Source organism: Xiphophorus couchianus, chromosome 24 (assembly GCF_001444195.1).
Source record: "Xiphophorus couchianus chromosome 24, X_couchianus-1.0, whole genome shotgun sequence".
NCBI classification, from domain to species: domain Eukaryota; kingdom Metazoa; phylum Chordata; class Actinopteri; order Cyprinodontiformes; family Poeciliidae; genus Xiphophorus; species Xiphophorus couchianus.
Window position 1 is genome coordinate 15,754,752 of NC_040251.1, and position 27,925 is coordinate 15,782,676.

Sequence of the window (27,925 nt, forward strand, 5' to 3'; positions counted from 1 at the left end):
AAAACTGATTTTATTTATGACAGAAATTAAAATGTGAAAGAAATTAAACAGAACAAACAATACTATGGGAAACATATATAAAAAAACATTGAATTTTACATCTTTTTCTCCCTCACTTTTATTTACCATTTAACAATTATTACATTCATTTAGCATGAATGCTTCATACTTTCTCATTTTATTTGGCAACAAAAACTGTGATGGAAAATTTTATCAAAAAATTATGACTTTATTAATCTGATGTTGAATATTTTACCAGGAAATTTTTCACCACAAAGCCCCTCTTATTATAAAAGAAATGTCATATTTTTATACTAATCCCATCAAATTTAATTTAATTTAGGTTTTTTGCCGCAGTGTCCTCTACTGGATAGTTTCTTGGGACTTTTCTTGTCAGAAACTTTATACTAATAGCTAAAAAACAGATTAAATGTATGATTGAAACATTTATTTTGTACTTTTTCTTGTTTTCCTAACTTTCAGAGCGCCCTCTGGCGGCCATTACTTTGAAAAACACTGGCGTAACCTTCTGCGTAAATAGCAGATTTCCAAGCGCACGTGCGCGTTACTAAGCTAACTACGTAGCGTCAATTTATGCTGGGTGGCGCAGCATGACACGGAGATGGTTAAAACACTATATACACTTTTGAGTGAATTCAACCATGGTTTTTGTGAGTAAATGTAGTTTATTAAATGCTATAAAGCAATAAAAAACCTCTGCTGTCATGAAACTTCCAGTTGTAATAGCGGGAAGCAGCTGATGCTAACGCTAGATGCTAATGTTAGCTACGCACCTGACAGCGTCGCCGCCATGACGGCTCTGTTTCTTTTAGGATACACAAAGGAACAAATGCATTTTATTATACAGAAAAGGTAAAGTTTCAGCAAATGAAAGTGACTTTTTAACAGTACCTTTATGTGCTGTTTGTTTTCCTATGACTAGTCAGCAGAGTTTAGTCTATTGCAACTACCGGAACTTGATATCAAGGATTTGTCTCTTAGGGAAGAAGACGATAGTAGGACCAAAATGTAGTCCATTGAGGTGGAGGAGGACAGAACAGAATCATGCCACCTGCTGTGTAAGGTATGTGCGAAAATATTAAATTAAAGTACCACCTATAATAGAAGAATCATTTAAGGCCAAAGAAAGCGAAAAGACATCTGAAACCATTTTTTTTTTTTTGACAAAAACAAAAAAGCAAAGAGTAAAACTGTAGGACAAAATACTATTTTTCCTCAAGAGGAGATTTCTGCATAACGTACTTTAGATATATACAGTTGTCACACTAGCATAACTTAATTATAGTTCTGTTTTGGTAAGTATATACATAATTAATAGAATGTAAACACCATGATGTATGCATTGCTAGCAATAAAAACGACAATGCCTACAGTACAGCATTTTTGTGGAAGTTTTAAAGTCTTTTCCTCTCAATGGGTTCAACCTCCACTTCTTTTCTTTCCAAATATTACTTTTGCTTCCTTCTGTAAAATAATTGCTGCTTGAAGCTAGGAAGCAGAAAACTCACTTGTGGAGATCAGATTCATTATACATGCCAGAAAAACAGCCGGCATTGTACTTCCTGTCCTGCTGTGTGGGGTGACCTCTAGGGTCAGGTCAACAGTAGTATAGTATAAGATCTCAAAACGTCATATTTCTTAAAAAACTGCCCAAATACATTCAGCTAACCCAAATCTTTTCAAATCCTTGGTCAAATAAATCCCATTGAATAAAACCAAAATGACAGCATTTTGCTTAAATTTTAAACATGCTGTATAAATTACGAGAATGGGAATATGATGGTGTATGTAGATTCAGTTCTTTCAAATTAGTAACATCGTTTTATTGCACACTAATCAGTGATGGAGTACCACAGCATCTAGTACTTGGGTCACTTGTCTTTACTGGATATTTGTTTCTACTTTTACTGAAAAGCATTGAATAAATTGCCAGTTTTATCTAACAACTCTTATCTTTATTTGTCCAGCTGACTTATTGGAGCTTTTAATTTTCAATTTATATGTTCATGTTTTCATTTACTTCCACAAAATATTGCCAATAATTGAAATGTCCTGACTCAATCTGATGCATATGTCACTTAATAAATTAGGGTTTATCAGTCAATCATTTGATCAAATACTGCAAAGTTTTTTTTCTCCTCCTTTAAGAACTCCAACTGTTTTTGGTCAGTAAACGCAACAAGTGACTTTTTTTTCAATGTACTTTTTTGTAAACTAGTACTCTCTTTTTCTTATAGTTTCTGAAATTGGACATTTATTCAGAGCTCAGTTTTTGTGAAAAAACGAGTAAACTAGCCTTGTGCTTACTCATAAGAAGTTGCATCAAAGTCAAATCAAATCTGCAGATTTACTGGGAAAAAAACTTGAACTAGACCATAACTGGATTGGATTAGCCTGCTGTCACAGTGTAAAAAAAAAAAAAAAAATCCAAAATAAAGTTATTTTGCATCAAAGAGGGATTAAACTGATTCTTCTTGTGGTTGGAAACTGATTTAAAGGAATATAATTTTCAGAAGTCAGTTGTGAGACAGTAAATGTGTTTCTGTGCTGGAGTGGATTTCCCCCTCCGTTCAGTTTACAGAGAGCTGTTCACATCTATCAGCATCAAACTTGCAGATTACAAACCCCTGAAAAACTGTAAGCATGTTGCTGTTTGTTTTTCTGCTTCTGCAGACAAATTTCAGCCTGCTGGATTTGTTTTGGTTCTTCCACAGAACTGGATTAAATCAGGGGGTGTTAAATCAACACTCACTTCTGAGAACACAAGGTTTGATGTGGGACTGTTTTTTCCAGAGTTTGGAGCTGAGAGAGTTTATTAATTTCATCAAGCTGACCGTAGTGTGCCAATCCCAGCTTGGAAATGGGAATTCATTCCTGATGCTGCCTTGTAAAATTTGGCATTCCTGATTCCTAGCAGAGTAACTGAGAAGGGAATCAAACACACCCGGTGGTGTGTTTGGACTTTTTGAAAACAGGACTCTGGACAGCTCAACTGTTGAATCCGGAAATTATCTTTACAGACTGTTTGAATCATGACGGGAAACAGAAACTGCGCAGTAAACTTCACAACGTGCTTACAGTTATGAGTGCTGCCTTTGGTATGTTTGTTTTTGAGTCTGCTGACTGAGATTAACTGGATGATCTAGATTAGATGAAAAATTAAGATGTCAAGCTACAGTTAATGTTTTGCTTACTTTTGTGTGAAACATGACTTTGAACAGCTCTTGCCATTGTTTATTTAAGGACATAGGTAATTTTACTCTCATTAATAAGAACAATGAATGTTTATGTGGAATAAAGTGAGACTTGCACAATCACTTTATGGTGAGAAAGTTGGGAGAAATTGCATTGTTTATGTGATTATTACCAGAATTGAAGTGTGAGAGATTTCAATTTTTGTTATTTTTTGTTGTTCATTCTTCAACCTATGTACAGTTTCTTTCATTGCTGTATCTGTTTAAAAAAAAAAAACAAGAACTGGTTTTGATTAAGGCTTAAGATGTCACTGAAATCGTTTTAAACATTTTAAATCTACCAAAATACGAAAAAATGTAACCAGTTTTTCTGACAACCAGCTAGTTAATAAATTTTTCCCAAAATTCATTTATATGCCGCAGCCAAAATAAAACGTTCCTTCTGTTTTAGTCAAGTCAAACCAAGTTTATTTGGGTTTCGTTTCAGCAGCAAGCCAGTTCAAAAGTTAGACTAAATTTGTTTGCGGAAATATCAGATATTGTAAATATGGAGTTAAAACCAACTATTTTCAAAATCACATCTGAGATGTGACTTTGAATAGTTATCAGGAAGCCTTGTTAGGTTGTACTGATGTTCTGTGTGCAAAACGGGGATTTAAACATCATATTCCGGCTCCATTCGAGGTCTCATGTGTGCTGTACAGAGGTGCCGCTCTGTAATGATCCCTGCCAAGAGAGCAGCACGTCATGAGAAATAAATCATTCCTGCTGTTTGGTGAGAAAATCTGGTTTCAATTCTCTGCACATTCTTCAGAAAATACAGTTTATTCCTGGGGACTTGCATGAAAAAAGTCAGAGTATGTTTACAGTTTTTCTGAGCCAGGCTGGTATTTACTGACTAATAATAATGAAAATGAAAAGTCTACCTTTAAAGATAATTAAACTTTGAGCACAGAAACTGTTCCAGCTCTCTTTGTGGTAGATAAAACTTAGATAAGGAATCTTCTAGATTACAATTCTGGTTTATGCAATCACATATGCTCTGTGATAATGGCATCCAGATGGAAGCAGGAATAACGCAAAAACAAGAAGATACTGCGATGGAAAAACTGCAGAACTGACGTTTTGTTTTTAAAAATTGGTTTATAAAGGTTTCTGTCTTTAGGGTTTATTACAAGCTTTTATTTACGTGTGCATTTGTGACTGAATGGTATCATTCCAAGTCTTGATGGTATTAGTCCTGTATTTTATGTAAATGTTTCTGTGGCATAATAAATCATAATTTATTATGCCACAGAATAATAAATCTGTTTATTATTTATTATCTCATAATTTATTATAAGATAATAAATTATGACTTATTATCTCATTAACCTGCAGCCGGGTTAATGAGATAAGAAATCCTGTTGGGAATACTTCCTGAAAACGACTGTGGGAATATATACTCCCTACTTCAGGAGTACGAGACTCTCAACCATAATTATACAACAAAAAAAAACTCCTATGGGATGCTAGTTAATCTGGGTTCTCACAAACACAAATACATCAAACATCTCCTTCCTAAACTAATTTTTGAGAGGCCAACTTAACTCTGGCAAAACAAAAGTCATAAATGTATTTTATTGAAGTGTCTTGGGATAATGTTAATTCCTTTTGTTAAGCTGGATATATTACCTGACTTCTGCTAATGCTGCTGCTTCTGCTAGTTAGTCAACAGGGGGTGCCAGTTGTATTTTTAAAACCACCCATAGATTTGAAAAAACTAGTTGTGTTCCCATTGTCATTGCTGTGTGGTCAAATACAAGCAGCACAAATGAGAGGAACCGTTTGTATTTTAATGTAGCTGAAAATAGACTTAGAAGACCATTTGTGGTTGTTGATCAATAAGCCGTAGATGAGAAACTTGCTGTTTGTATCTGCATGAGGCAAAAAAGTGATAAACTAAAAAGCTTTTATTAGGTTTTCATGCAATTCTGGGAAGAGAAACATTAAAGCTGGCTTTAGAGAATAGCTGTTGGGAAATGTCTTGTTTTCTGTAGCAACATGGGAATAGGAAAGTGAATAATTGACAGTAATCTCAACAGAACTTGGAAGGAAACCTTCTTGAAGCAAAAAGACTCAAGACTCTGGCAAAGGTTTATCTTCCAGCAGGACTATCACCTTAAATATATATCAGAGCTACAGGAGGCACAAATCTTTCTGGAGTGCAAAGCTGTTGTGACTTTTCAGTAGCTCCAGAATGGCCTGATTTGGTTTGAGACAGAACAATACGTTGTGAGGACTGGTGCAGAATCTCTGTGGCGCTGACAAAATCCATGTCTGATTGGAAGTTGAGTCTCTGGGGCTATTCGTACATCATTATACAGAGAAACCTTTTCCCTCCTCCAGGTCCTCACAGCAACTCAATGCCAAACCTTTCAGCACCTTTTAGCTCTGAAAGTGAAACCCTATTTCAATTGTATGTTTGTTGGTGCAAAGATTTAACAAGAACAGAGTGATATTATTGCCCCAGAGATGGTAGTTCACACAAATCTTTTTACGTAACTGATCCCAAATCTAAACCACCTCATGGATATTGTTCCTGGTGAGGCTGCGGAACAGGCTAGATAAACTTCAACAGGTTGTGAGGTTTACCTGGGAATGTCTGGCAGATGATCGTATGTGGGAGGTCTGAAACTCACTCATCCAGAAATCTTTCTCATCTTTCAATGGATATTAAGGAAATCTGGAAACATGAACCAGTCTGTGGGCATCAAAGGAGATTACAGCTGAAAAAGGAGGCATTTATGATGAGATTGCAGCAATACCATTTAGCCAAAAGGAGGTTACAGAAAGAAAACCGGTTGGATGGGAGGAATATGGAGAGACTATTGAGAAGCTAAAAGACCTCCGAATGAGAAAACAGGTACTACCCTATATGCTGTGGTTGACTTTTGGGAAAGATCTGGATGGATGACATTTTTTAGGATCTCCTTACACCAATCACCATGGTAAAGGAAAAGTGTAAAGAAGAAGGAGACGCCATAACCACAGCCAAGGTAGTTAAAAAACTATCTGGTGGAAGAGGAAACACTTTTAGAATTGTTCCTTGATGCTGATGACTGGATTGTTGGGCTGGTTGTGGTTGACACGCCTCTACATGCTGCATGCTTTGTAGGAATCATGAAGTGCATTCCACCTTTTGAGGGATGGCCTTCTTAAGAGAGTTAGTTCTGCAAGGCTTTGACCCGTTGCTGAACCGCTAGTTCAAGGTGAACAGCGTAATGTTTTTCCTGTGCATTGAACAATAGAACAGATATTCACCCTTGTACAACTGCTGATGTGGTCATGGGAGTTTTGTTTTCCTCTCCAAATGAGGGTTTTTCTGGAATCCGGAGAACTGTCACAACTGTCTCAAAGTAATTTGAGGGATTGCTGCTGGAGTATGTGCTGCCAAGGAAACTTTAGAAAACTAATTTGGAGTCAAAACTCCCATGTCTATGATTCTGTTTTTGGACTTCATGGACAAGTTTTTAAGGTATGGTGTCATGTGGACCCTCAAGATATCATCTTTAGTCCCTGACCAATAGCATGTGGCATTGGCAAATCACCCCAAAGAAAACCCAGAACACAATGGAGAGAGTGTGTGTCTATTTTGGCATGGTTTTCTTGTTGGAAGACCCAGTCAAAGGAAACATTTTGGACTCTCTGCTTAGTCCTGTAGTTTGGACAAATAGAATTATCTCTACAAATGGTATATCTATATACTGTCTGAAATATGTGTCTACTTTTCAGAGTTCTTTGCTGTGACTCAGCCTGTTTGGTTAGTAAACCCTGCTCAACTGGCAAACAAGGCCGTGTGAGTGAGTACATTCTGCAATCCATCAGGGACTCTGTGTTGGACTTCATGATCCATCTTTAACCACAAGATTCCAGTTTAAGGCACAGAAAGCTGCTATCACAATGCCAGGACCATTTTTATAAAATTATACTGCTTGAACTTTGTCACATTTTATCAAATTACTGCATTGAAATTAGCTGTAATTAAGATTGCATGGGATAATAGTGTATAATTGCAAAGTGGAAGGAAAATAATACACGATTTTCAACTTTGTAAACCCTGAAAAGTATTGTGTGCATTTATGTTCAACTTCATGAGTTAACACTTTGTAGAACCATTTGAAGCAAACTTTTTCATCGTAGCTCCTGTTTGAAGGTGAACCTCCATTGCAGTTTCAACTCTAAGTGGTTTTCTTCTGAGATTATTTAGCAGGACTTTTCTTCCTGTCACTACTGACTTGATTTGCATCATTTATAGATTTTCTGACTTACTATTTTCTCACAGGAGCCATAGATCTCTGCATACCTTAACCCTGATTTAAACTTTACATTCCTAACTTTAAATAGACCGTTCTGGTGATAAAGCTACAAAGGTATATTGGGGAAAAAAAAGAAGGAAATTTCCGCCAAAAATCTCAGATATTTTTTAGACTAATCTCTGAAATTTTCTAGACAAACAGAAGGACATTTTTTAGCTCCAAAAGTTGAAAATTTGCTAGAAAAAAACTTTAAAAATTTGGAGTTTTCAATCTTTTTCCAGAAAATATCTAAGATTAATCTAAAATTTTCAGTGTTTTTAGCAAATTTTTGACTTTTAAAACTCAGAAATGCTCTGGTTTTTTGTTCGTTTGTTTAGAAAATTTCTGATTAGTCTCAAAATTTTATTTAATTTTCACTTTTCAAGCTCAGAATTTTGTTGTTTATTTTAGAAAATCTGAGAATAATCAAAAATGTGGATTTTTAAGCACATTTTTGACTTTTCAAACTTAGAAATGTCCATTTTTTAAATAAAAATGTCTGAAATGAATCTCAAAATTTCAGTTTTTTCTAGCAAACCTTCACTTTCAAGGTCAGAAATGTTCCTTTTCTTTTGAAAATCTGAGATTTATTTCAAAATTATTAATTTTTTTCTAGTAAATGTTTTTCTGTTTTTTCTAGAACATTTTAGAGATTAATCTCAAAGTTAATCTTTATTTTCTATCCTCGTATGTTGTGGTATAAAACACCTTCTACCATTTTATTTATGTAAAATCATAGTTCCCATATAAGACTTTCTAGATCATTGGCAGTCTGGGGAGGCCTTTGAATCCAAAAAGGAGTTTAAAGTGTACAGGAAAAGCTTCAGAGCTATTTCCAGCAGAACAAACCTGAAGAAAAAAGTCTGGAAGGAGCCAATCTGACCTTACGTTGACTCTGGACAAACAAATTCCTTACCTTACCTCTCCAATCCACTCCACTCCGTCTGCTCTTAACGACCGTAGACCAGTTTTACCACATTCCCATAACATAAACACTCTGCAGAGACTTATTGGAGCATTTAAGTAATGAAGTAATTACCATTAAAAACCCAGAGAAGGAGCTGCTTCTCTTCCTCTAACAGCAACCCTGCTGAGAGGTCCACTGGTCTGGGTTCATTTATTGGTTAGTTGTTGGACGCCATTCAAACGCTTCTTTGAAAAAGATCAAAAGATTCATTAGAAATCAGTTCTGACATGGTGAGATAATTACAGATTATGTTCATAACCAATACTTACTGGCCTGAAAGATGAATCCCAGTTTATCTACTGAATAAAAACGGGTGTCTTCATTGTTACATGGTTACTTAAATTCTAAATTACTGGTCAAAATGGGTCAAAATTATACATAAACATCAGCCATTGCATATTTTAGCCACCAATATGCTTCTGGTCTAATTCTGGCTGGATATTTGACTGTTTCTTTTGGCAAAATGTCAATTTTCCATTTAAATTGGTTGGTTTCCACAAACACTCAGTAAGTCTAAGATTGTGTTAAATTCCAGCCATGTTGCTGTCTATTTATTTTTTAGTTGAGTTCATGTTGCTGTGTCCATCATACATGAGTTATGGATCTCTGCAGCTCCTCCGGAGTCACCAGGCACCTCTGATTATTTTTTTGGTCACATTTGCGGTTCTGAGTAATTTTCCAAGGCGTTTTGTTGTAACATTTCTCTTCATCAGTGGTACTAATTTGTACAGATTAGTTGGGCTGAGAAACTTTTGCTTTGAAGCAACAGCATAGTTCAGCAGTCATCCATCTGTCTTCAGCTGAAGGTGAAGTATGTGAGACTTTTAGAGCCAGAGCTTTAATGATCCATGAATTACTTTTATTGAAATTCCATGTGATTCCTCCTTTCATCTCATAACTCTCGCTAATCCCCCTTTGTAAATATCTCCTTCATTAAAAAGCTTAGCTTAAAATGCTAACAATGTCTGCTCCTGTAGGGGTGAACGGTAGAGGGAAGCCTTTCCAAATCCCAAACACAAACATGTTTTCTCCATCTGACTTCCCTCCGCTGATCTGTTTCTGTTTTCGGTGTTGATAGTCCAAGCTGCAACCTGTCAGGAGTTTGGATGAAACACAATCCTGATTTTATTACGTCTTATCTCGGCTTCTTGTGGAACAGCCATTCCTCTGAGTGTTCCCAAAAAACCAGTGGTTAAAGTGCTGATTGATGTTGCGCCCTCAGATTGTGTATTTAGTTGGACAGCAGATTAGGATTTGGTTTACACAAATGCAAGAAGGATAAAAAAGCCCATGTTTTTATTGAAAACTAATTGAGAAGAGGAGGAAAACCAGAATAAGGAAGAGCAGAGGTCAGCATTCCTGCAGCTCCTCTGGGACTGAGAAAAACTGGCGACGGAGAATCAGGCACCAAGAAGTAGCAAGCAGCACATGGTGTCCTAACGCCAGGCGTCTCAGTCAGAGGTCAGCGTCTGCAAACGTCCCTGCTGTTCAGCTGACATTCCTGATTAGATTGACAAACACTAAGGAAACCATTTTGGTTCTGTTTCATCATATTCAGTGACAAATGTGTAGGAAGTTGAGGCAGAAAATAGCCGCTGCACCATATGTTTTGGTGTCTGGATGAGGTGGTGAGTTCATCTAAAGTCTGCCTTGGTGGTATTTTGGGTCAAGTTGATACCAAAGAGCTCTGTTTTGATTTTATGAACACTTTCTCCGAAGTCTTAAATTATGACGGATCTTCACTGTTTACTTTACACTGGATTTATCATATTTAAGAGGGAAAGCTGCTCTTAAATAGCTGAATTCATGAATACTTGAGACTTAAAACTACCAATTTTAATAGTTAAAACACTAAATATGCATTAATTTGACTTAGCACTAGTGAAGAAGCTAATTTGTTGGTGATACAACCAATCACTGTCAAGGAAAATGGATATTGCTCATTGATTGGCTGATATGGACTTCAAGTTTTAGTTTTACCTCAATATTTTGTGGTGCTGTTGTGATGATGATGATAAAAGTAACGATAAGAACTATTTATTGCTTTTTTTAGGCTCCACACAAATATTGCTCATAAAACACATTTCAAGTGGGATTTGTTTCACTAAACTTCACACAGTTACTGCATTTAAAGTTTATTGATATCTATTGATACTTTCAAGAAAAAAACAGTTGGAAAAAAATAGTCAAGTTAACAATATGAATTGTAATTTATTGTGACGATAAATGATAAACGATTTGGCTTAATTTACCTTCCACAGAAAAATATATAATGTATAAGTGCCATCTATATGTATAATTAGCGATTAATTTCTGTATTTCATTGAAATGGTTTTGCATTTTCTGTTTCCATCCATCCATCCATCCATTTTCTGTTCACCCTTGTCCCTAATGGGGGACAAGGGTTTCTGTTTCAGCTTCTTTTAATAGATTTCCTCTAGTTAATTTCAGCTTGACATATCTGTGAAGGTCGAGATTTACCAGAGAAAAGCTGAATCCATATCTCCTCCATATGTTACTTAATAAAGTTTGATAGTGGGGATTGATGGGGCTCCAGATGTTTTCATTAAAAGCATGCTCGCCACAAACCTGGACTATTTTAATCTTTACCAGCATTTTAAAAGCTAATGTCCATCCAAAGTCAACTCCAGTAGACAAGCTGATGAATTAGCAAAAACAGATGTTGTGTGTTTAAGTAATAATGAAGGATTTCTGTGCTAAGTTTAAAAATAATTGTTCGTGTGTCATTGTTTCGGAGGTAAAACAGACTTTGGGTCGATGTTACAACCTTTATGTGCTTCACAGAAGTTTAATGTTTAAACTTTTAACTTAAATTACGTATTATATGTCCTGATCAGGAGCCGAAATCGAGCGGTTACTTCATTTAACGCCATGAAGAGCAATAAAATGACACACTACAGTGCTGTAAAAAAGTGTCTTCTTCAAACAAATTTTAATAACGGCTATAGAATACAAAATAATTTAACATATTAACTTTGCACTGTAAGAAAACTAATCACCCTGCTTTCTAAATGATGAATTGACTCACTTTTTCCATTTCACAAGCCACACTGAGATCTGATTACCTGTAGAATCAAGAAATAACTCAGCAAATACCAGTCTGACAACAGGAAGTAGGCTAAAATATCTTAATTTGAAGCAATCATGGTAAAATTCTGTAGGAGTGACCGATTTACCAAAATTATAAGGAGCAACAAATATGAAAATTTGGGCTGATATTATTGATATATTTATTTCTCTACCATTTTGACACCTTTGGGGAAAAAGCTACTAGAAACAGGCAGCAACAAGATGGAAATAAAAATTGGTTTTATTTATCAGGCCAATACCGATATAAAAAGGACTCATATCAGCCGATACTAATGTTAATGCCAATATATTGTGCATCTCTATAAAATTGCTTTGGGAATGTTAAATGGCTTGAAATAGAGAAAGTATATATTTTGGAGTGGCTTAGAAAAGAAGTCTGGACTGAAATTCAGGAGAGAGGACCTTGAAAAGAGCGATGTACTCAAATGCTTGACAGCAGTTTTCCCCATCAAGCATTTTCTTTTTCATATAAGGCCAAGTTGGTCTGGACAGCTCTGTCTCCATAAATGAAATTGTCATTTTTGAAACTCCAGTTTGTATTTACTCTGAAAGTAACAAAGGAAACTCCACATTAAATGTTCAGCCCCAACAGTAAATGTCATTTTTATGGATAAAGTTTTGTTTCTAGAGACAAACCCAACTTCTCTGCAGGAAACAGGCCATTTTGCTAAACCGTACATGTCTTTGTTTAGGATTCAATCTCTACTCCAGACTGCCCAATACGAACCTGCTGCAGGGAAAACATCCTCCCCTTTGTGCCCGGCTCAATGCGTCCACATGTACGACCAGGTAAACATCCTCCCCTGTCTCTGTCCTACAGGATTGTCCTGCTGTGTTTATGTTCTTGATTGGAAAGAGAGAAAGTCTGCTGCCTCTGATAAGAGACCCAGACGTTGATAAACCCAGGACAACGTCTCTCGTTTTGACGAAAGCTTCCATCCGTAGAGTAACAGCTGCTGTCTGTCCTTCAATACTTACTATTAAATATATGCAATGTCAGACAGTATAGAAATTTTGTTTATAATGTGTGAGTATTGTTGTCTCCATGGCGACATGAACAAATTTTCTAATCAGGTTGCAGGTAAGTCTGTTACAATTATAAAATTTGCTGTATGATAAATTGTCCCACAAATTATTGCGATAAACAATAATATTGTTGTTTTGAAACCATTTTCAAGTAATAAAGCGGTAATTTAAAGATTAAAAAACTGGAAGACATTTTAAATATCCAAAATAAATAGAGACAAAGTCTCTGTAAACATGATTATTCTTCTTTTTAAAAAAATGGGCAAATGAAACCGAAGTACCAGACTAAAGACTTTTATCACTCAGTTTTTGGTAGAAAAATAGAAAAATGATAAATCATGAGCGAGTAATTTATTTATTATTTCGCCAGGCCTAGATGCAGGGAAAGAAACCGAAAGTATGAAGTGAGGTTTATAAGTCAGACTGTTTCAGCACCGTTTCATGCTTAGTGAATGTGTGTACCGTAACTGATGAGGGTGTTCAATCCAAATCAGCCAGAGCTTTGTTATTCTAAGGTTCACATCAGTGCCTTTATTTAGAGCTGGAATCATTTCTTTAGTTTTAATGAGGAAAAATAAAAGTCCTTACCAAAATGGGTTATGTCTGCAGAACTTTATAAATGATATGATCTGGGATCTGTTTCTTATGAATGTTTTAAATTATTTATCACAAGTCTTGTCATTTTACCAATGTTATTGCATGTGGATGTTTTCTTTATATTGTGTAGCCCAATCTGCTGCTCAGGTAAAAGACAACTATTCATTGTGCAGCTGAAATGTGCAAGAAGTCCCATTTAAAGTTTGCCACAACAAGTGGAGGAAAGTCTTCTGGTCACATGTGACCAATAAAGGCTTAATAAAATTGTCACAGAGATGAGCTAACTCCAGGGTAGTCAAATAAATGAGACCATAAGGTGGAGGAAAGATTATTATAGTCAACTAAAACTAACAAAATAACAAAAGCTGAAGTGGAGGAAACATTTTTGTAAACTGAAATAAATGAAAACGCTAATTAATGAGGAAAAACTATAACTAACTACAACTACATTGTGCGTTTATGAAACTAAAACATATTGAAATTATACATATAATATCTATAATTATATCTATGTTTTTGTGTTTTTGAGTCTGGCAGTGCTTACGCTGGTCTGCAAAAAAAAAAAAAAACAGCAAAAGTTGGGATAAAACGCCAGAGTCAGTTGTTGTTCAGCAATAATTAGAACAACAACTTCTTTTTAATATACACAAATATACACTACATAAATTACTTTATTTATTTATTTGTGTATTAAATGTCTTACTCTGGGACGTCAGTCTGAATTTCATACCACAAACAAGCAAAGTTGAGTTTTGTTCCTTTTTTACCGTTTTTGTTTGTTTGTGTGGACGTCCTCTGTGCAGATCGATTGGGTTAAATGAGAAACCTGAGGCTGGAAATGAACGACATCACCAGAGTCGCAGCAGTTTGAGTAACAGCATGATTCGTATCAGTCGGTGTGAAAAGGGTTTTCTCTACCATTGCTTCGTCTTGCTAACTGGTTTTTAGACATCGCAAAAGAAAATCATTTGTTTCGTTGAAAGGAAACTGAGAGAAGATGTCAGTTCTTTGAACCATGTGAAATGTTTTCTGAATTTTATCTTGAATTTTCTTTTCTTTTAAATCTGATTTCTCTTTGTTTTTTGTAGACAGGGTAGCAGATATAAAAACTATAATCAGTGGCATGGATGTTTTATTTGCTTCACGTCTAAATCATTAAGATTGCAGGATGTTTTCCTTGAGGGAGTGTATTGAGGAGGAAGGCGATTTAAAACAACATAAATGTTAATATACCGCATCTTTTATGCAGGTTGCATAAAACATTTTACTGCATTTTGCTTTCAGTAAAGTTGTAAGGTTTTAATAATAATTAGATAAATAGAACATTTTAAAGCATTCATGTTATTTTTGCAAAGTGGATGAGGAAAGAAAAAAACGGCAGCAATAATTGACTTTAACTCTTAATAACAATCATTTAGTTTAAGATTTAAAAACAAATTTTTTTACCATAGGGACACGTGGTTGTGGAGGATCCACAGAAATCACAGTTTGGTAAATATTTGATACAGTTAGAATAAAACAAACACCGTTGAACAAAATATCTTCAATGATGTATTACACTGATAATCTCAAAATAAATATAACTTGGAAAAACTGAGCTTGAATTTATATTGGCAGCTTTCAATTTCCTTTCATCAAAAAACTGAACTTGCAGTCAGATTATTGTTTCTGTAAAGCAGCTTTATTTCCTTCTCTAATGCTAACAAGAAATAAAACCTTGTAACATGTTTTTAATAATATATATGTGATCTGAAAACGAGATTTTGAAAATTCCTTTCAGATCTGTTTCACCATATTTCCTTTAAAGTGTAAAACAGATGTATTTATTTAAGGAAATTGTAGAATAAACATTTGCGAAAGGTTACAAAGGTTGCAGTACAACCTAGAATTGAGTCCAAACTTTAAAGAAATTCAACTGAAGCTAATCAGGAAAACTGCCAAGAGGCTGAAAGCAACACGAAGTTCTAGCGCTGCGTGTGTTTTACAGCAATCTCCTGTTTTCTCCAGATGTGTGGATTAAAGAGCAGGGATGCAAGACAAAAATGTTTTCTACCAAAAAAAACATTATGGAGTAATGTGATGAAAGTAATGCCGATTAAACGTCAAGTTTTCTGAAACTTTAGAATAAACAGAGCAGGAAATGTTTATTTTTATAAGCAGGAAGTGTAATGACACAGCTGGTTTATCAGCAATAAGATATCAGATTGAAGTTAATTGTTCTGAAATTGGTCATTTCATTCAGCGTGTGTTGTCAATTGCTAAGCTACATCGCGGCTAATCTACGAGATGGTTTGTGTATGTTGGAGAATAAGAGATAAGCGGGACTGTGGATATTTATATGGACAGGAAGTCCTGAATATAAGCTATCAGAGGACGGTCGAAGAGAACGGAGGAACCAGAAAGGGAGTGGATCAACAGTATTAAATCGACATGGCAACATTTATTGTAATGAAAATATTTGCATCCGGCGTTTATCCGACTTCAGCTTGTCCACTTCCATGAGTTGTTTTATTTGCAGCAGCTGTTTCTTGGTTTTACTCCAGGACCACCGAGTGGGAATTTATTTCATCAGACCCGGCGTCCAATCAGAGCCAAATACAACAAACATGGAGCTCGTCCCGTTGTGCCGAATGCGTCTGATTATTATGGAAAAATCCAAAATTCTCAAAGCAATTAATGAGAAATAAATCATTGTGGTAAAAAAACACAACACATTTTAACTAATAAAATTAATATGGAATATTATTATTGCAATACTGGGGTTGACACCAGTTCAACTTAAAGCTATATAACTGGTTAATCACTTAGAAAACCAGTGATAATCAGCTCTAATCAGGTTCTCCGGTCTTTTGTCACCACATCATGATGCTGCCATCATTGTCTTTTTTTTAATTTTTAATGCATAAAAGTAAAAGTTTTTTCCCTTCAACTTAAAAGCTACAGCAACTATTAAAAGTATTCACCGCCTTTGAGGTTTTACTATTTTTATTATTTATGAATGAGTCAGGATAAAAAAAGAGGCTTTTTTAACAAAAGGTTTTTGTCAATTTTTTTGTTAGGAATGGACTGATCCACTTTTGTCACTTCCGATACTGATCCAGATATCTGAGGATTAGTATCAGCTGATAGAATCTGATACAGAAAAACAGTACAAGATGTTTTAGTTTTTTTAAAATATACTTAAATGTACTAAATTACATATTTATTTGATAATCTGCACCAGTACAACACACTAAAATACACCAATAGCTGTAAAATCAACTTTCCTTTGTTCAGTCAGTGCAGTTAGGACTATAACAGCAAATTTAAAATAAATAATAAAGAAACTGGCAAAAATTATAAATTAACTGATTATATAAACTGCAACAAAACTTTCTTTTGAACGTTTCAGAAAGTGCAATTAGGAATTCTAAATATATTATAAAATAAATAATAAAGCATCATGTCGCTCAGAGCGTAAAGCGTAGAATGAGAGTGAATCGATCCAGCACATTATCACCGATACCTGATCTAGAATATTTTTCAAAATTGGGACCAATAAAGATATTAATCTCCACTTTTTGTTAATTTTATTAATGATTTTGTAAAAACAATAACGGGGTAAAACCTCTCAGTGCATCTGCTGCTTTGTGTTGGTTTTACGTGGCAATAAAAAACACACTTTAGGTATAAATTGTGTTGCAATCTTCAGTAAGTGTGTATTTCTAAGTACCATGTGATGGTAAGGAGTGCAAGTGAAAGAATCTCCACACACAACCTTGCACAGAGATGCAATGCCTTGCACACACACACACACACACACACTCGGGGCAAAGCTGTGGTTTTTCGCTGCTGTGTCATAAGCATCAGCATGAAAACAGACACATCCTGCTGGTCTGAGTTTACAGGGATCTGTAATGACGTGATTCTGTTTTCCAACCAGGATGAGCGGAGCGTGGGAAGACGGAGCGGGATGTGATGATGTCCCATCATCAGGGAGATGATCTGATAAAAAAAATTCCCAGCTCTCTGCTCCTCAAATAAGTTTTGACTTATATTGAGACAAAAATTAGTGTCAAATATTCTCTTATGAATCTTTAGTCACTTTTTTTCCATTCTTATTCTTAAATGCTGGATTTTTTGTTTGTTTGGACTGTTTGTTATTTTGCTGTATTTGGGTCTTTTCCTCCCCGTCCCTCATTATAATGCTTAAAATAGGAAATATACAAAGCCTAGTCAGAATTAACCACAAACCTCAATGTGTGTTATTTTTAATGTTTTAGACCAATAAAATTATGAGAAGTACGTGATTTCAAAAAAAAAATTTCTACATAAAATCTTTACCAGTTGTTGAGTCATTTTACAACAGATTTAATCATGGAAAATTATATGTATTTATTTATTTAGATAAATATGAAATAGGCCTTTGTATTATTGTGACTTCCTGAATGTTGGGAATGACGTGTTGATTTTTATTTTATTATTTTTAATCCATTTAGTCAGAAATCGCCTTTCCTGTTCTGCAGGTCAGGCTAGTTAAAACAGAACCAATAGGCAATAAACAATAAATCAATTAATTGCATGATAAATTAAAAGAAACTCAATAATTTTCATTTGCTTGATTTATCACTTTTCTCTTTTCTTTCTTTTTTAATGAATGATAAAAGTTGTGTTTTGGTCTCAATTATCCCTTTTTTGAAAGATAATTTTTTTTACAGAGAATTCATAATTCATTTTATTTGTTATTTCTGTTGGTTTTTGTTTTTTTTCATTTATTTTGGATATTTCAAATGTCTTCCAGTTCCAGTGTTTAAATGTTTATTAGAATTAAAAATTTAGTCTCGAAAATGTCATTATTACTTGAAAATGACCTTAAAACAACAATATTATCCTATATTGTAATAAGTTCTGGGACAATTTATCGTCCAGTAAAACTGTGACAGACCAAAGTACCATAAATAAACAGAATCAATATAAAAACCTCTTTTTAAATGTACCTAGGTTGTCTTACAAACATTTAAGTGACAAAAAGGCAAAAACTGATCAAACTGTATATATATTACAAGCAGGAAATTTTATCTACATCTTCAAAGCTCTACTGTTTATCATAGAGCATGTGGCATGTATTAATAAATAGAAAATGCCGGCTTGTGTGGGAATTTCCTCGTTATTCATTACATATTCTAATTATGCATATCGAACGGATGTAGCCTGCAGCGGTATCTACAATCTGATGATTCATCTGTGGCAGAAACCGAACATCTTCGAGTCAGAGTTTGTGTTTTTAATGGTGGCAGCTCCACAGTCGCATGTAAAAATAATCTGTGAATTTATACAGAAATTAAATTTCAGTTTTCTCTTAAAAAAAATTTTTTTTTTAAAGATGAATAAATGTCTTTAATTTTTATCACACTATTCAAACTTTTAAGTAATTTTTGTTTGCTGATTTCTAACCCTCAGTTTTGTGGCAGGAATACATTTTAGATTCAAAGAAGGTAAAATAATCATTTATAAAATAGATTTAAATTTAACCTCAAACATGCATAATCCACCACAGATTCCATAGCGCCATCATTTATTTAAAGTGTGGAAGAATGATTCATTTGGTTATGAAACTAGCTGTGTTGTCAGTGTTGCTCCAGCTCTGTGACAATATGGTGAAATATCTCTTTTCATATCCCACCACAGTTTTGTTAACCAGTGAACTTTAACTAGATCATTGCAACATTTGTGTTTATTTTTCTGTTTTCTGTGTTTGGGATTCTGGTTGGACTAAACTTCAGCTGTCAGAAAGCCTCATATTTGACTCTAGAATATTTTTGGTTTACGGAGGAGTTAATGATGGTTTCATAACCTCTGCAACACCATCACACCTCCACCTCTGTGGTTGATCTGAGATGGGGCTAAAATTAACATAGCTTTCCTTTAGTGTAAGCGTTTTCTTATCTTAAATGCAAATTGTTGGGCTGTTTTTGCGTAATTCCTGCTCTGACTGTGTTGTTTCAGCAAATGGCCTTTTTTGAGTCTGTATAAAGATCAATCGATTTCTAAATGAATTAAAGATTGTTTCAATAATCGATTAATCACGATTAATCGTGAGTTCACAGCAGTGAACAAACTTTGGAGGTCACTGGTGGATTTAACAGCAACACTTTTTCAGTCAGACAGCCGTTACATAACACATATCTGCGCTTGACAAACGGAGCCACTCGCGCCTATGTTCTGGTTTCAATCAACCCGACAAACATCAGGAGCATTTGACATTTTCAACTGGTTACAGTAAACTCTGACAGTCTGTGAAGAGCCGAGTGAGCAAATGAAGGAGGGAGTGACGACTGCAGGGTGAAACTGGACGTGTTTGGACTTGCAGTGGGGGAAGAGAAAATACAGGAACGGCTCATTGAACTTAACTGTAAGAAATGTTGAAACTCATCTACGAATCATTTCTTGTTCTGTTTTTTTTTTGTTTTGCTTCTCAGATGTTATTATTTCTTGGCCAGGGCTCATTTCAATTGGAACAAATGATAGATGATTTTGTTTTTCTTTTTGAAAACACTGTTATTGTTGTTGCACTTTTAGATTTAGGGTAAAAAGTCATACTTGTCCCCTGGAAAAATTCAGTCTAGACCAGTGACTTTTCACCCTTTTCAACCTCTTTGGGCACTTCACCGTCTGGTTCAGAGTCCAAAAACACATTTAGAACACATTGTTTTGCTTTTTAACTTGGATTAAATACAACAGATACATCCTGGCGGGTCACAGCCAGTCCTTAGTGGGTTTAATGGTTTGTTTTAGGTCAGAGGCGTCAAACTCAGTTTCATTTGATCAAAAATCTGATTGTTCTTAAATGACCGGTTTTGCCAGAATGTATTGATAAAACCATTAAATTGTTAAAATATCAATTCAATAAGTTCCCTTAAAATTAAATAATATTATCTATTCACACTGACCAGTCTATCCAGGATTTTATGAATGTTTTTTTGGTTTTTTGAAATCAAAATCACAGATTTTGTGATTCTAATTTAGAAATATTAGTAAGGAATTTTTACCAAATTCCTATGATGTTAAATGTGACTTTTTATTAATTGCTCATTGCTCAGTAAAATAAGAAAAAATGTGGAGATCTGTTGATTTTGTGTGAATTTTGCAGATTTGTGAAAAACTAGAGGACCTTATTGATGTAATTTGAATGTCAGCACTTTAAAAATATACTAAAAACTTTGGTGGGAATTCCCTCTTTTTTGAGCTCTTGTTTTTATTTATTAACCTTTTGGTTCTTCAAGACAACTGATTTATTCTTGCCATAATCTTCAAAATATGTGGCAACTTGTGATTGGATGCAGAAGAGGGGATAAAAGTTAAAAAGGAATGTTGTCATGAAAGGATTTTCACACATTGCTCTACATGTTGTAGTTGTTAAATATAATAATTTATTGCCTAAAGTTGGTGATTGGAACCAGATCTTCTTCCAATTTATTTAAAGGTCTTTCTTAGTTTAACATTAAGATGAGGGCTGAAAAGCAAATCATCAAATTAAATTTAAATAAAAAAAGAGAATACTTTTTTGAGTTGAACCTGTTTAATTTGTTCTCAGAAAATCTATGAAACTTTTTTCCTACATGTTTTAAGCTAGACTGTTTCTAAAAAAAAAAACCATTTCATTCAAACTCTTAAGTTAAATCCTTTCTCTTAATCTGTCATTCAGTCTTGTCCACACTTGCTGTTTGATGGATGGAAACTATATAATCCAAAATATCTTCATTTGACCGCATTGCCTTCTTGGGAAGCTTTAATTATAATCAGAAAGTAAAGGCAGCTTAGTACATGTAGATAACTGCAGGGCAGCTCCAAGACTTGTAGTGTAATCTGTTTAAAAAGTATTTAACTCTTAAATAGCAAAAACAGCAAATATGAAACTCCAAACTGCAAACTTCCTTCATAAAACTGCTCCAGACCACTAGGGGGACTCTAGAGTCGGTTATATTACCTACATAAATATGCTGCTGTTCTATATTATTGCGAAAAACATGAAGTATAACACATCTCTTACTCAGGATTTGCTCCGATATGATTTGGCGGCACCAACTAAATTTAGAATCAATTTTCAATTCAACAACTATTTCCAATAATCTTTTAGATGATACTCTAACTTACTACCAAATCTGGTGCCACCTAGTGGTGTGGAGCACTTCTGTTTTGTGGAGTGAGTTTTTAGTGTTTCGTATCTGCTGTTTTTTTTTTACTATATATAGTTGCAGCATTTTCTGTCTTGTGCATAAGTTTTAGTTTTTTTAGTTGTATTTTGTAATTTGCATCATTCATGTTTCGTCATATGTTGCAATAAAAATATTTAACCTGAACAGTAAAAATTAGAAGAGCAGATCAGTTGAAACATTCAAGTGACCTTCATTAAACTGGAGCAAACCAAGTCAAATTTAATAGAAGCAATTGGTTTTGATTTGGACTGAACTGACCTGAACTAAATTAGACTGGAATAATTTGAATTATGTATATGTATTTCATGTAGCTGAAATAAAAACGTGTTTCTTTATCTTACACATAAGTGGGGAACAATGTTTCTTTTTAAACATTTTTACCAAAAACTGAGTTACTGTAACATATTGGCATGTATTAATTCGCTTCACCACAGAAAAACTGGTTCCACATGTGCTGGAACTGTGAGAATCACCCATCAATTATCCAATTGGAACATAAAAACTAAATCCTTTCTTTTTAATAAATAAAAAAAATCAGTTGAAGTGGAACTGGTGGTCACACATCTGGACTTGAGAACAATGGGAATTGCCGTGTAATATTTCATAGTATAAGTGGGTGAAGTGATACACACAGACGTCAGAGGTTTCCTGGATTCCATGTGAATTTTTTACTTTTCATTCTGATTTTGTGCTCCAGTAATGCTTTACAAACATCAAGCTTTGAACCACAGCTTTGGGGTTTTGTGCTGCTATTTTTATCTAGGTGTCCAGAGACTGCTTGTTGAAGGTGGACATTCATAAGTTGGGCAATTTTTCCTCATTTCTCTGGGCTGAAGGGGAAATCCGTCCAAAGCTAATAACTCCTCTCTCTCATTGACTCATTCTACTGGAGCTTCTGCGAAATTTTGCTTCTGTTTTCATTGCTGTTTTCTGTACATGAACCACATCTGGGTTACTCAGTAGAAGACAGTGGTTTTGGTTTTCAGAGAAAGCGGCTTTATGACGGAGGAGAAAAACAAGAGTAGAGATTTAGTTGGCATGTTTTCAAGAATCAACAGTTCTTCCGTCTGGTGTTAGCACTCCTTAGTCAGTCTCCTGAATGACTAAAGAATCAGTTTGAAGTAATTTATGACTTACAGCTTCTGTAATCAATGTTTTGAAAAGGTTCTAAAGTATTATTTTTTATCAAAATGCCTTTGCAACACCTCCTCTGGAAAACCTTCTACTTGTAACATTTAAAGGTCCATCATTACTGAGCTTTTTTTCTTAATAGTCTGGAGGGTCTGCAGGGTTTCCCTCAGTGTATTATAAGCCTGGTGGGCCACCAGGCTTTACTTGTGCACCCACCAGGCTTAGCACTGTTCATTTATTTTAGTGTTTTTAATTATTGCCTCTTTTTAAGACTTTATAGTTGGTGGTTATGTATTAACCTTCCAGTTTTTCAATAACACATAACTATCAAATGAAATTTTCAAATTTCCTGTCAACTTTAAACATTTTTAACTTAAAAACATGGCGGTGGGCTGGATGAATGCCATAGCAAGTTTAGCAAGTTTTCTGGGGGAAACTGTATGTCTGCATCCCCAGAACCAGAACCAAACATTGAGACAGCTGAAACACTGAGTTCCTTAAATCTAGATTAAAAACCCACCTGTTTGGAATTGCTTTTGAAACATAATCAATGAAACCTTGACCAAAACATTTGATGAGTAATGGCACTTGACAAAATGTCAAATGTTGACTAGTTTTCTCAATTGTTGAATGTTTTATAACTTTGTATTTTTGTGTCTTTATCATGTAAAGCACTTTGAATTGCCTTGTTGCTGAAATAAACTTAATTAATTAATTGATTGATTGATCTGAAACTGATTATCATAAATCTGCTGGGGCAGCAGTAACTCCTGATAAAGCAATCAAATTAAGTTATATTATAAATCTCTATTTATTTTTAACAGAAGGAAGTTTGTACTTTTGTATCAATGCTGTGGATGTTTAAAAAAATAAATCCCTGTTGCTTCTTTGTTCATTTCAGTTGAAGTACGACAATGAGGAAACGTCAAAGACTGCAGCAAGTACCTCTGACTCTGTAAACAGCTTTGATGGTGAGTTTAGTTGAGGTGAGTCACACATTTGTTTGTGGTTTCTAACAGGATCGCTGCCGGGTAATTTACATTTCTAGAAAAATATGTATTCAAATTTCCCAGGTGTTAGTGACCATTAAATATTTGAAATCTGATATCTGTCCGCTTACATAGAATATGCAAAAAGAGAAAAACAAGAACCTTAAGCCATTCATGTGTTTCACAATGACTATTAATTTCATTGCTTACCCCATATTCCTAAATACAGTCAGTGTCCTGCAATAACTTGTTGACCTTTTCCACTTTTGGCAAACTGCAGACATGAAAAATATGTTTTAATGGGATTTTATTAGGATTAATTCATACATAGCTGTTCATAAATGTAAGGGAAATATGGTGTGTTTTTTAGTATAATTTTAAAAGTAATCTGAAAAGTGTGTTTTTTGTGGATACATATACAGCACTCTGAGATAATCTTATTTAAAGTATGACTCTTTCGTTGCCATGTTGCAGCATGGGAATGATTATGGAGAGAGTGTGTGTTGTTGCTTTTCCATTGCAGGGTTTCCCCAGTATTTTATAAGCCTGGTGGGTCACCAGGCTTTACTTGTGTCCCACCAGGCTAAGCATTGCTTATTTAAGTCTTTTAAAAATTTTTGCATTTTTTAAGACTTTATAGTTGGTGTTCAGGTATCTTTCAATAACACATAATTATCAGGTGATATCTTCAAATTTCACGTCAACTTTAAACATTTTATAACTCAAAACACGACGGGCCGCTGGACGAATGACTGCCCTACCACCGGGCTTAGCAATTTTTCTGAAGGAATCCTTGGATTATGAAAGTTAAAATGTGATTTTTAGATTTTTTTCTAATCAGATCACCTTCTTCTTTAAGTCAAAGAATCAAATATTAGTCAAATTTGATCAAACATTCATCCATTGACACACTCTTACCTAAAGACAATCTAGAAGTCATGTTTTTAGACATTTAAGCAAGCAAGAGAATTTCTGTAGATTTCCCAGATCAAATTTCAACAGAAAAAAAATAGACAAAAAATTTTCAGGGACAATTAGATGAAAGTAGCATAAGACAAAATAAAAGCTTCCCTACTGATTCTTGGAGGGTGATGATCTCCAAACTGTTCTCAGAAGATGAAGCTTCTGGGGAAGGAGTAGTCAGGAGGACTGATCAGCGAAACAGAGGAAGACTTTTGGGAAACAAGAACAACTTTAGGTTAGACAGGTAAAAATAAAGCAGATTATATTTTTTTCCATTTTCTTTGGTCACGAATCCTTGTAACTCATCTTTGCAGATAGAATAGCATCTCTCCTTTGATTTTATGTAGTTATTCTATTACAGACGAGATTAAGTCCAAAAATTATGTTATTTAACATATTTAAAGACTTTCTCAGCAAATAAGGGATACTTTGACGTGTGTGGACAGGCATTTAAACCATATCTATATTTTTGGGAATAACCATTGCCTAGATCTTAGAAAAAACAAATATCTTTGAAGATACTGGGTTCCTGTTAGCATAGGAAAAGCCATTGCTATAACTCTTTTTGATTTGAAGGACAGCAGTGTATCTTGTGTGCACTGCATATTTACCAAACACTTTAAAGAGTGTAGACAAGGCTGAAAGGAATGTCAGAGCAGCAAACTTTATAGAAAATAACAAAATAGTCCAGACTGGGCTTCTCATTAGCTGTAATTTAATTTCAAGGTTTATCTACCAGTGATTCTGTCTGTGTTTCATCATGCAGTTACTAGGATATGTGCTTGGATGTTTCTATTACATTTATGTGACTGGCAGCTACATATGAGCCTAACTAGATAACTGGAAGACGCTGTACTGGCAACAGCTAGTGAAAAGTTAAAGATGAGGAAATCAGCTAATTAGTTTACTTTTAGCCAGCCAGTGGGAGAAAAGTGAAACAAAGTTTCCCCAATAACAGTCCAAGCAGCAGGATGACCCGGGTGTCTTTCAGAAAGTCCATAATTGCAACCAGATCATCGTAACGCATCGTACATAACATGCATCACCTCCCTTGGGCCTATAGTTGTTGAAGCTGTGAACAGTTATATACTGTATCTCTCTGTACTTGCTCTCTCTCAATGTGGGACTTCACACAAATGCCTGTAGGCAAGTTTGAAAATAACAAACAATTTGCATTTTTATTATCTTTTTTTTCTATACCTTCATTCATGGAATACAGATGGAATTTTTCAAACACTGTAGCCTGAGGCAGTTCTTCTTTCTCTACTCTTTTCCACTGACTGCCCGATACATAAACAACACCACTCCAATAAAGTCACTTTTTATGATGTAATTTATCAAAAAGATTAAATTAAATCTTAAATTCAATCCAGAGTTGTATTGATACCAGGATGTCTGTAAAATCTTTTATCTTCTCTTTTTTATTAAAAAAAATTAGCAAAATTGTGTCAATTGGCAATATTATTTCACAAATACAATTAAGATTGTGCATGAAAAATCTTTTTAGTGTAGAATAATACACTATAGGTTTACCTGAGCTAAATATTTTGGATTATGAACGAGGAGTGAATAAATGTGACCTTGTCTTCAAAAACTGTTGAAATTTGTGTTTAATTAGAGCTGATCTGGAAGCTGAGAAATAGAGACTAATGTCTCATTTTTGGTGTCAACAACAAGTTGTGACGCACAACCATATTTTTGTACATTGCTCATGTCTTGCACAATAGTAGGAGGCATCAGTCCAAATTAATTGGACGTGCAAACAAGCACAAGAAATTCATTTAGGGTACAACGGATTTTTTTTTTTGTTTGTTTTTTTGAGTTCCCAGAATACAAACTGATGACACTTTAACACCATTATGCTTAATCTGTTCATTACATCATGACTTCCTTCATGAATTTTAAAGTAACTGCGACACAGGGACATACAGTATATAGCTGTTTTAAGAAGACGGCTGACGAACTTCACACCTCTGCGTTCGTCTTCAACTACATTATTAAAAGAGAATGTCCTGTTTCTTTTATTTATATACCAGTAAACACAAATCCTCACAAAACATTATAAAAACTTTTAGGTTTCTCACGTTCTTGTCATGGTACGCCTACAAATGTCAACCAGCCCTCAAAATTTCCAGAGCATCATACTCTGACCATTAAGGTAGAAAGGCCTTGCTTTTACATTTGAAAAGAAAGAAACATCATCTGCAATGAGAATGCAGAGTAATTATGTTGGTAGTCATTTGACAGAATTAGAAACTAATGTGGAATTAGTTGTGGTTAAAAACAGGAAGTTTGCTTGTTTTACCGCAAAGGTTTCATGCAAGACTCAAAGGATCTGAAAATCACAAGATGTACAGCAACTCATAATTTTTTTCTTGTGAGTTTTGCAGTCAAAAACTAAGTGTCCTGATCCCTGATCCCGATGAACCGCTGAAAATCCCACATTTTTATCTGCTGCTGTATTTAGGTGCATTGTCTGGCTGACAATGGACCAAGACTTAAAGAGTGAATATGAATATGCAGTTTTTACCGTGTTTGTGGTTCTGGTGGGTCACTGGTTTACCTTTTTTTTTTTTTTATGGTTTCATGAACCGAAGAGCTGATGGGTCACCCAGTTGGCCGACTGTGACATCTGCTGCGCTCTACCTGAGCGTCACGCTAAGACAGTTAAAGAGCTAAATTTTGTTGAAACTTTGCCAAAAAGAGTAGAAATGAAGCAAACATTGTTGGAAGACTGATATACCACATGAGTGTGGGAATCTCCATCCTCCACCTCCTGTGGATCACACTGGTAGGCTTTGCTTCCCTGTCTTTATTATTTAGTATAATATGTAAAAATTTGCATGATTTGATGTTTTTCTCTTTTGTCTCTTTCTACCAAAATCTGGATGACAAAAGTCTTCAGTTTAGTGTTTTGGGCTCAGCTAGCCATTTTTTGAAGAACAATTTTGTTTACAAAGACTCTATAACTCATTTTATTTATGGTTTTGTTTATGTACTTTGTCTTCTAGTTCCAGTGTTAAGTGTTCATCAGAATTGAAAGTTTATTGATCTTTGAGATTGTGTCCTTGCATTATTATGCAATTACCGTTATATTACTTGAAAATAGTTTAAAAACAACATTATCATTTATTGCAGCAACTTCTGGGACAATCTATTGTCCAGAAAAATGTGTTATATTGCTATACTTTGCTTGATAGTTGGCCAAAGGCTAGGAAACACTGCGTTTGGTTTTCAAGAGGGTATTGCTCTGTATTATTGGCATTTTAAAAGGTTTTATAGACGACTCTGTGGAATAGTCTAAATAAGTGACTACAGAAATAACTGAACAGTATTATGTGATGTTCATCTCATGTTGTATTTACTTATTTTTAATAGGTAAGAGTGAGATTGC

The 27,925-nt window shown here is 34.7% G+C and overlaps 1 long non-coding RNA gene across 1 annotated transcript; it reads left to right on the forward strand.

The window, feature by feature from the left end:
• The first annotated feature begins 730 nt into the window (after nucleotides 1–730).
• On the forward strand, nucleotides 731–23,565 carry LOC114141172 (uncharacterized). The gene is made up of 3 exons (XR_003594789.1): nucleotides 731–1,084; nucleotides 12,323–12,419; nucleotides 23,481–23,565. It is a non-coding gene; the product is annotated as an uncharacterized LOC114141172 (long non-coding RNA).
• The last annotated feature ends 4,360 nt before the right edge of the window (nucleotides 23,566–27,925 follow it).